Source organism: Diceros bicornis, unplaced genomic scaffold (genome assembly GCF_020826845.1).
Source record: "Diceros bicornis minor isolate mBicDic1 unplaced genomic scaffold, mDicBic1.mat.cur scaffold_77_ctg1, whole genome shotgun sequence".
NCBI classification, from domain to species: domain Eukaryota; kingdom Metazoa; phylum Chordata; class Mammalia; order Perissodactyla; family Rhinocerotidae; genus Diceros; species Diceros bicornis.
This window is the reverse complement of record NW_026691656.1, coordinates 1,963,686-1,977,665: the sequence shown is the minus strand read 5'-3', so window position 1 is coordinate 1,977,665 and position 13,980 is coordinate 1,963,686. Positions and strand designations below refer to the sequence as shown.

At 52.2% G+C, this 13,980-nt stretch overlaps 2 long non-coding RNA genes across 2 annotated transcripts; both read left to right on the top strand.

Moving 5' to 3' along the window:
- The first annotated feature begins 6,772 nt into the window (after positions 1-6,772).
- On the top strand, positions 6,773-9,000 carry LOC131403674 (uncharacterized). The gene is made up of 3 exons (XR_009219471.1): positions 6,773-7,022; positions 7,763-7,978; positions 8,934-9,000. It is a non-coding gene; the product is annotated as an uncharacterized LOC131403674 (long non-coding RNA).
- A 3,002-nt stretch (positions 9,001-12,002) lies between these two features.
- LOC131403675 (uncharacterized) lies at positions 12,003-13,059 on the top strand. Its single transcript, XR_009219472.1, has 2 exons — positions 12,003-12,174; positions 12,784-13,059. It is a non-coding gene; the product is annotated as an uncharacterized LOC131403675 (long non-coding RNA).
- The last annotated feature ends 921 nt before the right edge of the window (positions 13,060-13,980 follow it).

The following is a 13,980-nucleotide window of genomic DNA, read 5'->3' as shown; positions in this document are numbered from 1 at the left end:
TGTATAGACTGCACCCACATTGATGATATCTTGGTTCTAGTGGGTTAAAATATACTATTAAAATTAGTTTCACCTGTTTGCTCTCATTTTTTAAAATGTGGCTACTAAGAAAAAAATTAAATTCTGTAATATAGAGTGCTTAATGTTACTATTGGACAGTGCCAATGAAACCATCAGTGAAAATAAATTCCAGAGAAAGTGGTTAGGGAAATTTTTTTCCCTAGAAAAGGAGTCTACACTGGCCCACACTGCAAGATGCAGCAAAAACTGTCACACACACACACACACACACACACACACAAACACACACTGACAGAATGAAAAAAATCTCTTCCTAGAGTCACCACTTCTCACATGGCATGAGGTTGCACTCCTACTTAGTCCTAAGTGGACTAATCTCAAGAAAGAAGGCAGAAGTCAAGGTAATTTACCAGTTAGGAAGATCTAAAACCAGAGACTAAAGCTCAAGATATGTGGTGAATTTCCTGTCCTGGCTTCTGTTATTAATTCAATATGTTAGGGAGACTTTTCCAAGGAAGGTTGTTTTAAAGAACACCTTTTCTTTACTATGTAAAAATAGACAGGCTATGTAAAGAATAATTACCCTAGCCAATCAATGAAAAGGAGATGATATAACACGAATACCCTTATTATAAGTCACTACTGGATTAGAGAGTCAGAGAACAGCTGACATTGGGTTAATTTGGCCTTTATTAGGCTGATTCTGATTTCATGACCGTCATATTGATTGTATTATGTTAGAACCTACGAAACTTCCCAGTCCCCCTACTATTTAACCACCAAGGCCCACCAACCAGACTAGTCCTTGCTGAAACATTCCCTGCCTCCATCCCTTCTGACAACACCTGGAGGATTTTCCCCAAATTCCACTCTGTCCCTGTGATCTTCTACCTGCCCCAGGACCAGGGAATCATTTTCACCAAGGCTCAGGCTCTGTGTGTGCCTAGCTCTGGGGATGGCACTTCTCCCTTGAGTGAAGACAAGGTTCAGAGCGCAGACCCTGTGAGCTGCAGCAATTGGACAAAGACTGGGGTTTGCTGACAGAAAAGAACCTTTAGTGGTTCTTATAGTGGCACAGTTACCAGCGTCGAAGAAGCCCCAGTGATTCCTCCAGGGAATGTGATGCAGGACAAAGCAGGAATGTCTGCCTGTGGTTCGGCTTGGGAATGCCTGTAGGATGACATAGGTGACATTGGTAATGCATTCACCAATTTTGTTCACTCATTTATTCATCGTATGTCATGGAGTGCATTCTACATACATCCAGGCAACAGTCTCACCCTCTGGGGCTCACAGGCAGTGTCAGAAGAATTTCTAAATTTTATTTCTAGTATATAGGTACGGCACTGGCAATACACTAGGTGTTCCAAGCATTTTTCAAATATTAACTCCTTTAATACTCTCCATAAACCTACAATGTAAGTATGTTGATCATTATTGCCAACTGAGTGATGAAGAAACTGAGGCACCAATCAGGTAAATAACTCAGTCAATACAAATATCTAGTAAGGGATTGAGCTGGAATTTGGACATGAGGTGTTAGCTCCATACTCTGTGCTCTTAACCACGATATTTACTCTCTAAAGACTTCACATCATGAAAAAATTTGATCAGTTCTTCATTTTCTTGGTGCATTGAGTAGACACACTATTTTATCTGTGTCTGAAAAATAGAATACCTGCGTAGAAACTACTGCACATACACACTCAAATTACATCTACCAATGTCCCCAGTCCCTGAAAATTAATACAGAGAACATTTCAGAATGTTTCTTGCCCAGGTAAGGAGGACTCTGAGGAAATCTCAGTGTTACTGTAAGAAGCTGAGGACAGGCTGGGAGTGGATCTCAGGGGAAAGGTGTCCTCATGAGTCACCATTGAATGACAACATTGATGGGAAGTTCTCAGCAGTGACTGAATTCAGGATCTGGTGGTGTTTTAACCCGGTGCTTATCTTCTGGTTGTGGGTTTATGGTGATGCAGCACAGGGAGTGGGGGTGGTTCACTGTGTTCTTTGGGAAACCAGACCCATGAAAGAGAGGGATTGATGGTTTCCTTAAACAATGGATTCGTGGTGGGAAAAATTCAGCCTGGAAGAGACAGTCGTGTTCCTGGTATAACCAGAAGGAGTTGCCTCTGCATCAGCCAAAGCAGACAGCCCTTCCCTGTGCACTTATTTTATCTCAATGGGAGGAAGGAGGAGGAAATCATGTAATGCTTTTCTGGATGTAAGATCTGTGATGGTAGAGACTGTGCTAGGAGGTTCTGAATGGCCTCTCTGAGGCATTTAAGACCTTTGCTGTGACCAGAATGACAAGTGTAAGTACCCCTGCGTATGTCTGGGAACAGTTAGTGTGTCAAGGAGAAGGCTCCCTGGTGCAGAGACTCACAGGAAGTAGCGAGTTTGACTAGGGAAGGTAAGAAATGTGGCCAGTGTGGCTGGAGGGATCCTGAGAAGAGAGAGTGAGGAGAGAGAGGAGGGTGATCAGGCTGGATCCTGGGACATGGTAGACTGTTACTTTCTGTTCCTCTGTGACAACATTACTCCAAAACCTACCACCTATACAGTACAAATATATAACATCTCATAATTTCTGTGAGCCAAGCATCTGATATGGCTTAGCTGGTTGCCTCTGCGTCAAAGTCTCTGTGAAGTAGGGTTGTGGTCTCAACAGGGCTCAAATGGGGGAGGATTCCCACCCAAGATCACTCACATGGGTTTTGTCAGGATCCATTTGGACTGAGAGTCTGAGCTCCTGTCTGTCTGTTGGCTGGACACCCCCTCAGTTCTCTCCTATGGAGCCTCTACATAGTGCAACTGACAACATCAGCACTTGCATTCCAAGTTCTGGTGATTTGATAGAGAGCGAGAGCGAGAGAGAGAGAGAGAGAGAGAGAGAGATGGAAACAGAAGGAGGGAGGTAAGTAGGGAACCCAAGTAAGCCAGTAAGCAGGAAGTGACAGATGTTTTGTAATTAAAACTTGGAAGTGACATCCCATCACCTTGGCTGTGTTCTGTTGTTCAGAAGCCAGATACTGACCACTTAGTGATGACAAAAAGATGTGCACTTCAGGAGACAGGGAGCATTGCAGCCATTGTGGAGGCTGCCCATTACATAGGCCAATGTGAGGCACTCGGAACTGATTCTGAGTAAAACAGGGGACCGTGGAAGGGTTAATGCCAGTGGATCACAATGTCTGAATTTCCTCTAATTTCAACCCCTTCAGGATGCAGACCTGAAAATGAGGCCCAGAGGGGCAGTGACTTTCCCAAGATCACACATCTGGAACCCAGAGAAGTTCTGACTGGTATTCTATGTGATGTCTTACTCCTTCTTGTACTTCCTCCATCTCTAAGTGTGTACATTAGACAAATGTGACACCAGCCCACAGGTGTTGTACGTATTATCACATGTACCCTGACAAGGTCCCTAGGAAGCTGTTTTTAGCCCAATCCTCATTGTGCAGCTTGGGAGACTGGGGAGATCTTGAGAGGCACAGCAGCTTTTCCAGGACACAGAACTGGTAGGAAAAAAGATGTCTGACTTCAGCTCTGTCTCCTCAAAGCTGGGCCCCTGGATTCACTCCCAAGGAGCTGTGGGGAGGGTAGTGATGGGTATTTGTGTACAGCGATGGAGATGACATGGGCAAGGAGGGAGAGCAGCCAACAGCCTAGAGGGGGCTTTGGGTGGTTCTGATTGAATGAAGGGTGCAAGTAATAGAACCTTGAAGAAGTGACCTCACTTCCTTGGTGACAGCACTCAATAGAACTTCGAACTCTGGTTACCAGACACCCACATTGTAATCACAGCCTCCTGTCCAGTTCATTTGAGTGGAGACACTCGACAGAGCAGGATGTTCTCATGTTGTCCCGTGACTTTCTGAGGCTATTGCCCCCGGAAAGCCCAGAATGAGAGCATGTTAAGTCACTTTAGACATTGGCTCAGCCATCACCTCGAATATCTCTGGCCTTTTGGCAGGAGGAACCATCAGGTAACAGTGTGGGCCAGGGCAGGCCACTCTAGATCAGGCCAGAACTGTGATCCCAAAGGACAGCCTGACACCCCTTGACACTCATTGTGTGTGTGTGGGGGGGAGGTGGAGTTAGGGAAGGTGGGGATGAGGAGGACCCAGCCTGGGCAGGAGCAGGAAGCTAGAGGGTGAGAGTCAGGCAGTGTGTCATGTTCATACTCAAGATCTTGGCTGCAGGAGAGGAAGGTGAGTGCTGGGGACCAAGCTCTTCTATCTGCATGTGAATGCCGGGCCCTCAAAGTGTCCTCGCATTCCTTCCCTGGTGGAGTCTATGCAGATTCCCCTCTGTGCCTGATCTGTGGCGGGGTTTCTCCGTGTGGCAAAATCCAGGCAGGCCCCTGATCCCTCCTGGCCTGACTGCTGGGCACTGTCACTGCAGAGCTGCACCCAAGAGATGATCGAGGAGCTGGTGGATGGTTTCCAGTTCACCTTCTCCCTGGAGAGAACACAAGTTCACCAGTCCATCAATAACAAGGGCTGCTCTAAGGTGAGTGTGGGTGCAGAGGGGTCTTCACACGCAGGACTCTGAGATGACCATGGCAGTGCTAGAATGCAGACTCAAATCTGAGAACCCCCTGGACTCCCCACCCCCAGAATTTTCTCACTAGAGTACCCCACAGTCCCACTCCCAAAGGAATCTGGACCTCCACTCCTCCCCACCAGCTACACAGGAGAGTAGAAAGTCACCTCAGTCCTCCTGGTGGTTCACTGTGATATCACTGACTGTATGTCCCTCCTCCTCTCCCCCAGTGTGAGGACGAGTTCACTGTGAATTTAAATGAGGCCTGCAGGATGGGTGCCCTCCAGGCAGGCATGGTGGAGAATCTGACAGAGTCCACGGCACCAGCTTTCCTGAGTAGGAACATGTCCAGCTTCACCTCCTTCATGATCAACTACTCGGCCTTAGACACATCCCACCGGGTCCTGGACCAACTGTTTACTAGGTGAGTAGCCACTCCCTCCTCAGCACAGTGGTGACTCTGCCCACTGCCAGCTGTGTACCTTGGGCAAATCCCCGCATCTCTCTGAGCCTCAGTTTGCTCTTCTGAAAAGTGGGGGGGGGATAAATTTCATGGTGATCTTGTAGGGACTAATGGGATCAGCAATGGCAGGTGCTTACCTGGTGCCTGGATCTACAGAGAGGGCTGTAGACATGTTATGGTTGTCCATGGTGTTTATTTTTCTCTTCTCCGTCAAAAGTAGTCTGCCTCACTGATCTCTAGGATGTGGCTTTTCTGAGTGTGGAAAAGCACATGGAAAGCACCCTGTCAAGGAGTTGAGAATCCATCCAGCTGGTCCTGATCCTTTTCCTTGGGGTAGCCAATTAAGGATCTCTGGGGCAGCAGAGAGGCCCTAGGCCCACTCAAGTGTCTGGGATGGTCTGGCTGGACTTCATTCATTCAAGTGTGTAGATTAAGCACCTACTACATGCAGAACTTTTGGAGACACTTAGTAAAGTCAGTGAATGAAGGAGACACAATCGCTGTGCCTCAATTGTCGTCTGAGAATCAGACAGTGACATTAGACATCTTTCACAGGTCCTGTCTTCCATGGTACATCCCAAGTGATGCCCTGATAGCCTCCTTTATAGCTGGAGGCATCTTCCCTTATTCCAGCCAGGAGGGCAGAGCACAGGCCCATCTAAAAAAGTGAGTGGTCTTTGGGTCCAGAAGAAGGGCTTCCTGTCTCTACAGAACAAGTTGTGGAGGGAGAGATGGGGGCTGTGGCTGGGGCGGGCCTGTCAGAACCTTGTGTCTCACACATCTTTTGATTCCCAAGGGAAAGCTGAGTTCTGGTGGCTTCCACTCCAGGAAGACAGGAGTCAAAGAACTATGGATGGGTGCCAGGACCCCTGGGAAGCAGAGGGGTGGCTAGGCTGAGTGGTCTCCAAGAGACCCATTCCCATCACAGACCCATCTAAATCTGTCTCCCCTTCTCCATATCCACCTCTTCTGACCACCACCTCCAGGCCCAAGACAGGAGCAACCCGCTCAAAAACCGGCCTCTGCTCAATACTGTTGCAAAAGTACATGGAGGGCTGGGCTGGGCTGTGTCCCAGGCCCTTCAGGAGAAGAGTGTCAGCAGGAAGAGAGTCACGACAGTCTCTGTGTTCAACGTGCTGTATGAGAAGGGGTTCATCCCCAGGATGGGAAGGGGCAGGCATCGGTGTCTTGTATGAGAAGTGTGGAGGGAAAGGCCAGGCCTCTGACTCTGTTGCCAAATTGCCTCCCCCAGTGCCATCTCTTCTCTGCTGGGAACCTGCCTGGACCCAGGGCAGGATTTCTGGGAGCCCATGCACTTTCCCTGCTTCAGGATGAAGCTGACCTCTCTGCATCTCAGCTTGCCTGGCTTGGAGCTGGGGTCCATGCATACTTTCTCCAGGTCCAGCTGGAGCATCCAAGGCCCATTGAGGCAGGTCTGGAAGGTGAGGAGACTGCAGTCTGGGAAGATAATTTGCAGGGTCTTCAAAGGCTAGGTTCCCTTAAAGGCAGTGGTGTCTTTCCTGGCTTTGACAGGGACGGGGGAGGTCAGCTGCTTGAGTGAAACTGTTTCTTTCTCCTGCTGCAGTATCATCTCCAGATCTCCCTCCAGCTCCAAAGCCAGAGCAAGGGCCAGGTCCACGGCTAGATCCAGCTCCAGCTCTTGTTCCACCACCTGTGCTAGAGCTGGAGCCAGTGTCACCTCCATCAGTCCCTCCAGGGCCAAAGCCACCACCAACATCAGCTCCAGCCCCAGTGCCAGCTCCTGAGCTGGAGCCAGCTGGACCATTGGCTCCAGGGAGAATCCTCACTCCAACTGGAGAGATAACAGCAGAGCTAGATCCAGCCCCAGAACCCACCTGCCGCTGGGATGTGACCAGCGAGAACCTGCTGAGGGAGGAGAAGCATGACTTCTTGGAGTTCCCTCCCAGGCTGGTGACAGAGCAGGTGACACTGATTGATGTGGTGAACAGCGGGGCGCTCACGGCAGGTGGGGTCGGCCTTCCCTGTGCCATGAGCTGCCCCACACCTGCCATTTCCTGATCCAGAATCCCATGATCTCGGTCCAGCTTCCCTGCTTACCCTCATGTGACCTGAGCAGCTTTCTTAACTCCCAAGCCTTTGCTGTCCTCATGTGGACAGTAGAGATGGACACTGAGAGCAGCTGCCATGCAGAGTGGCTGTGCAGATGGACGAGGTGGAGCAGAGAGGACGTTGGGCAGAGTCTGTGTTTTGGTGAAAGAGGGGAGCACAGTGAAGTGCTGTCTCGTCCTTGGGTAGTTCACTCATTTGCCCAGGAGGCCTCAACAGCCTCAGCACTAATAAGCACCTCATGTGTACATGACTGCAAGGCAGACAAACAAAGCCTGTGATTGTTGCTGCCTTGGGAGAATGTGCATCTGAAAGAGGAGTCAGACCCCAGGATGGTCAGATTGGGTGGGAGATGCCCCTAGAGATGGTCAAGCAGGAGCCGAGTTCTGGTGCTTGGAGGAAGCGAGACTGGTCGGCGAGCAAATGCCACTTCCCAGCGCCACAGTATCGGGTCCTGGGTCATCCTATGCTGGGTAACCTCAGGGGACACAGGCAACACCCAGGGACTCCCACAAGCCTCAGGGCACATTCTCAGCTTCCTGAGTTCTAGCTCTCACCACTGACCCGGCCTGGGACTGGGGGCTGCGGACGCTGAGCTGGGCTGTGGCAGGACTGTGTGACACGCCACGTCCTCTCCAGGAGCTCTTCAAGAAAGTGATGCCCCACGACTTCCTGGACTCCATCTTGTCCCAGTGTGACAACAGGGGCAATGAGCACCTGGCACCCACCATCCATGCCACCACGACCCACTTTAACAGAGTGGTCGAATGTGTCGTCACCACCTGCATTGTGGACCTGAGCATGACGGCCTAGGACAGGGCCAGGGTGGTGGAGCTCTGCATCCAGGTGGCCAAGGTAAGAAGTGGGAGGCCCTGAGAGCCCCTTTCTGGAGTCAGGGGAACTGCCCCTTCTCCTTTCTCAATTCTCATGTTTGAAGTCTGTGGTCTGAGCCTTTGCACAATCCTTAGGCCCCTCCTGCCAGTGCCTCGATGACCTGACTCCTGGTCCCAGTGGTGGGAAGCTCACCCCTTACTGGGCTCCTTCTTTGCCTTGAGCTAAAATCCTCCTCCCTAGAAGTATTCTTCATCAGCTTCCAGCTGTGCCTTTCCCGGGTTCCCTGAGCTGCTGTCTCATCCAGGATAGGAGACATCAATGAGGCAACAGAAGCCAGAGGAAGCATGGCTCCAGCTCCCCCTCACAGCTAATTCTCTTCCCTTCCCCAGGAATGCCAAGGTCTGAGGAACCTTTCCTCACTCCATGCGATCCTCTGGGCACTGCAGGTCCCCTCCATTCAGCGTTTGAATGAGACATGGAGATGGGTGTCCAGGTGGGTAGGCCTCTCTCCATGTTAGCACCACCTGGGTGGACCAGACCCCACACAGGGCTGGCATTGCCCTTCAGTCAGTTGGGACCTGCTGGGAGACAGCAAACCCTGGCGATATGGTCTGACCTGGTTGGGAGGCTTGGATTCTTTCTGAAAACTTAGGCCAGTGGTTCTGCTTCAGGAATCAGTTTCCCTAAGTGACAGATCCTGGTTTGAACCAAATTGAAGATTTTCAAGTGTTTTCAACAACAGAACTCTCTGTCCACATGAAATTAAGACTGTTTAAAACACATTTGCTGAGAAGATAAGAGAATGGAGGCCCCAGGTGACAATAGAAGAGCCCCCTCCCCAGTCCCAGACACCTCAGGGCTCAGAGGACACAGTGAAAACGCTCATCCAGGCTGTCTGGATCTTCTGGGTTTTCAAACAAAAGGGATTTACCCTCAAACCACTCCACAGTGTCTCTTTCCTTTTTTCCCTCCTCAGGAAGAACTGGACAAAACTTAAAAAGTTGATGAAAACAAGCCAGCGGGAGAGCAGGAAGCTGCTCAAGGAGGAGAGTGGAGGCTGCATATCTGGAAGGAGGGGAGGTGAGGTGGGGAGAGACCATGCAGGATGTGCTTTGGGAAGTTTTTCACTTAAGGTTCCCTGAGAAATAACGGTCTGTCTTGTCCAGCTTGACAGGAAGCGGGGGGGTGTGAGCTGCAGGGGCAGATGGGGACTGTTTGGGGCAGGAGGCCTTGGTCACGGGATACAGTGATGTCGGCTGGACTGTTCCATGAGGTGAAGAGCTGGCAGAATGAGCAGGTCTCTGGCTTCCATGCGGACTCATCAGCTGGCCCTCTTCCTCCAGGCTGGCGGGTGGATGTAATGGGTGGGGGTTCCTTTCTTCCTACAGCAGCCCAGCCTGTCCTCAGGAAGCCAGACCCCTGCTGCTCCTTCTGTCTTCACTGTACCTCGCAGGGGTGGGCACTCTGCCTGCCCCAGGGATGGGCACTGTGAGGTCACACAGGTCTTGTGGACACAGGGGCTGCCCAGCCTTGGGCCAAATGGTGGATCTGGGACAGAACTGTGTGGTCTCTGGCACTGTGCACTCTAGCCAGATAGTGGTCACTGCTGACAAACCAGTGAGTCTCGCCCGGTGCCTTGTTGACAAGGATATGCCCCAGATGACAATGAGAATTATCGGGGAACCTACAGATTCTTAATGGACCTTCCTGACAGGACACTAGAAGTTTCCAAGTAAAAAGGGATGCAAATGTCACCATTACACAGCGCTGTGGTAACCCCCTACACTGTCACTCAGATGAGGCACAAGGGGGATACTTCCTGAGTGAGTAAATGAGGAGTTCTGTGCAGGGTCCATCTTGAGGGGATCCTAGGGAGCTGAGGCCTTTGGCATGGCCTCAGGTCCAGCCTGGTGTCAGAGAATCCCAGGGGCTGGAAAACAAAGAATCCACTTGGATAGGACCCCGAGACACCTTGTGCCTCCCAATCCATGGCTCAGGCTGACTGAGGGCCTCAACACTCCCCGAGAGTCCAGAGGACAGGACCTTTGTCAGAGGTGTGTCTGGAGGAGGAGTGAAGGCTGGGGCCCAGGGCCATTGGCTGGGAGGGGGGACGGTCTCCTCTGTGGGCCCCTGAGCAAGTCACTGCCCCTCTGTGGGCCTCAGTCTCCTCATCTGGGAAATGGAGGGAGATGATCTGTGGTGCAGGCCTCACAGGGGTGATGAGGTACAAGGGGGAGAGGAATGTGCAGGAGCTTTGTGCTCCTCCTCCTCGAGGGGGGAGGGGAGAGTACTGGTGACAGTCAGATGACACTGAGTCCTCAGGGGACCCTGAGAGGCATGGGAGTCCTCCTCACACTTTCCTGATGAGGAGAGAGGCTTGGGAGCCTGTGCAGGCCTGAGGGCACAGAGGAGGGAGTGTTGGAGCTGGGAGTGATCTAGAATCAGAGCACTCTGGAATGGGATCAGCCATAGACACCAGATGTCCAGGGTGCAGTATCAGGGGCCTGGGAGACACGGGGAAGGGAACATGGCCTCCCTGAGCCTGTCCTAGACCCTGCAGGAGGTGACCTCTGTGTGGGCCACCCTAGAGATGGATCCCCAGGGAGCCCAGGAGAGGCAGCAGCAGCAGGTGAGGGGGCCTGAGGGGGAGGGTCCAGGTGTTAGAGGAGACGGTCTCTCTCCTCACGGCTTGAGGCCTCCCTAAGAGAGGGGTCCCTCCTCCTCAAGCCCAGCTGCTGGAGCCCCAGAGCCTGAAATGCCTGCCCTGGAAGTGACCAGGAGGAGGCCTGGAAGGGCTGGGCCCAGGATGGATTAGGGAGGAGACGGGGAGGGAGCACATACTCTGGGATTTGCCAAAAGCCCCCCTGGGAGGTGCTTGGGAAGTTGGGTGGTCCTGGAGGGGGCAACTGGGGGCAGGCCGCTGAGGGTCCTAGGCTGCTCTCTGTGGGAGTCTGTGGTGGGCAGGAGGCTGGCGTGAAGGGATTTGGGGGAGGGTCCATGGGTTCACTTGAGAGGTGGGACTCATCTCACCACTCCCACCCAGATTTCACAGGGTGTCGTCCCCTTCCTGGGCACGTTCCTCTATCACCTGAAGCTGCTGAACATTGGGATGGAGGATGATCTGGAAGCGAGTGAGCCTGGAGGTGGGACCAGGGAGCAGGATCCTGAGGTTTGGGAGGCAAGAGCCTTGCACTGGGCCCTGAGCTCTCAGTACCTGGCAAACCTCCTCTCATGAGAGCCCCAAGGCCACCCCCGGGAGCATGGGAGTCAGGCCCATCTTAGCAATGCATGAATAGAAACTCCGCATAAGCCCCCCAACAAGGCTCCCTGGGCTGGTGAAGATCAGAGCTGCCTGCCTGCAGAGCTGCAGGAGGCTGTGTCTGAGCTGCACTCAGCCTCCCCCTCAGGCCCTGCCCCTGGGGGAGTGCCATGAGCCCCTGCAAGTGAGGAAGCACTTCTGTGGTCCAGCTGTCCCTTCCTCCCTGAGGCCTCAGTCTCCCCATCTGTCATCAGAGAGGGTGTGCTACATAAGGTCTCTGGCCTCAGCTCCCCTGTCCCTCCTGCTCTGGGGCCCAGAGCCTGGCCCAGTGTCAAGTTCTCTTTGTGGAAGCTCTGCGCTCTGCTGGGCTCTGATGTTCTTGCAGCCTGAGAAGGGGTGGGATGGGGGTTGGTTATGGGTTAGGGGGCTGTTTCTGATGGACATTAGCTGTCTCCCTTCCAGGGAAATTGGGTCAACTTCCAGAAATGGTATGAGATGAGCAGCTGTGGGAGGGTGGGGAAGTGGAAATCACAGACCTCCCCCAGCAAGACTTTCTCTGCCCTCATCCCTTGGGTCTTACGTTTAATGGGACAGTCAGATCCACAAAGCTGGGAATCCCATCACGTTGGCGGGTGTGGGAGGGGCTGGCAACAAGGACACCTTCCTAGATAAGGAACTAATTCCAGCAAACTGTGAGGACAGGCAAGTCCTGAATGGAGTGGGAAGGAATTAGTGTTCCCGATTTAGCACAGACCCCAGACCAGATCCTCAATCCGCACAAGTCTCTGGCAGGGTTCCCCACCCAAGCCCTGTCTGCATCCTGTCCTTCCTCCCAGAAATTAAAAGTCATCAGGAGGATCCAGCTGCTCCAGAAGAATGTAAATGCGTATGACCTGGGGCCCGAAGAGTTATTTGGGGCCTGGTTCCAGGCCATGGAGCCCATCAGTGTCCATGAGAGGTGAGGGGGACAGGAGTTGGGTGAGGGCAGGGCAGACTCTCTCTGATGGCCAGCTCCAGAGCCTGTGGTCTGGCTCGCTAATCAGCCTCAGAACTCGTAGCGTGGTGACCCATGGGGCACTGGGACTCAGCTGCTGGCAGGCTCTGGGAGGGGCACCTGAGGTGTGGCTCCTGGTAGCTCACAGGTCCACTCTTTCCTGTAACTACTGGGTCTCCTGCTAGCTGGAGCCCGCACACCAGAAGGCGAGCAAAATGCGGCTCTTCAAGAGAAAGAGGAACTGGACATCAACCAGTTTAGTGCCGAGTGAGTGTTGGGACCAGCAGCGACTGCATCCAGGGTCTCAGTACAGCTTCGGCCTAAGCATGGGCCTGGATCCCAGCTCCACTGCTGACCAGGCCTGGGACAGGCTGCTCCCCTCTCCTCTCTGGGGTTCAGTTGCCTCCTCTGAAATGGGTGATGCTAAATGATGCCTCCTGCATCAGTGACAAATGGGGTGCTGTTGATGGATGGAACACTCGGCACAGGGTTTGCATCAGAGTGCAGGGGGGCAGGGAGGTGTGTCATGAATCTCAGGGAGGGACCCCAAAATAGCCTGTTTCTTCTCTTCAGCCGCCACGCCCTTGGCGATGAGCCGTCACACTCTGGAGACCACAAGTGCAGCTCCTCCTGACCAGCAGGGACATTGGCGCCCCCAGGGTGCACCAGGCCAGCTCTTCCCACCCTGAGTGAACGAAGACATCCTAAGACTTTCCCTGGTTTCCCCTAAAGCCCCAGAGGGAGGGAACCACCCCTCCAACTCCCTGAAATCTGCACCCCAGCGACTGTTAACCAATTGGGGAGGAGTGATATTATTTCTTTACTAGTAAATGGTAGATTTGACTCTTACATTATATCCTGTTTCTGTCACAGCCTGGGTGTTGTGGTGTGGTTCTTTCACTTCTTATGCTCATGTAAACAAGACACAGAATCTCACTTTCCTCCTTGAATTAAGAACTTGTGTATGCTCACAGCTTATTGTATGTGGGAGAAGGGAGGAGGGCCAGCCTCCTCCCTGGCTACTGAATGAAACTCTCAAGTCTCCCTTCCTCAGAGGACAGGTGCATTTCTGTGTGGGTCACCTGGGCCAGGAGCAGAGACAGCCCCTCAGATCTCCCTGGATGTAGAGGTTGGAGGGACTTTCCCAAGGAGAGCAATAACCACTGAAATGTGGGTGTCTTTCAAATAGCACCTACCAAGACCATGTCCTTCCCCAGGACAGTGGCTGTCTTTCTACAGCTTTCCAGGAAGAAGGAATGTTTTTTGTTTCTCTTGTTGTGGTTTCTTTGATCAGATATTGGAACTTGCCATTTTCTAACCAGTCTCTGTATTTGCATCAACACTAAATGAGATAAAAATGTAAAAAGATAAAAGTTTGCATGTGTAACGGACAAGGACAGAGGAAGACCATATGCAGATGGACTAAGGGCGCACAGGACATCCCCATCAGGCCGCCTCAAGGGCTCCCTGTTCACCCTTTGCCTAGATTGGAATCCTCCTGTGATCCTGGCCCATGCTCTTGGAAGTCCTTTTCCTACTTGTTTCATATCCAGAGGGAAAGATTCATGATGCAGCTTTTAAACCTACAACAGGATTTTGTTCCATAAACCTCACTGCTCCCTGTGAACTAGGATTTACAGCATCCCTGCACAGCTTTGTATGATTCTATATGGGCAAAAATTCCCTAGAAGGCCCCTAGCCTTTCTGTCAGGTACACTGTAGCCATTCCTCCCCAGCTGGGCCTGATGGATCAGGGCTAAGCTCTGGTTT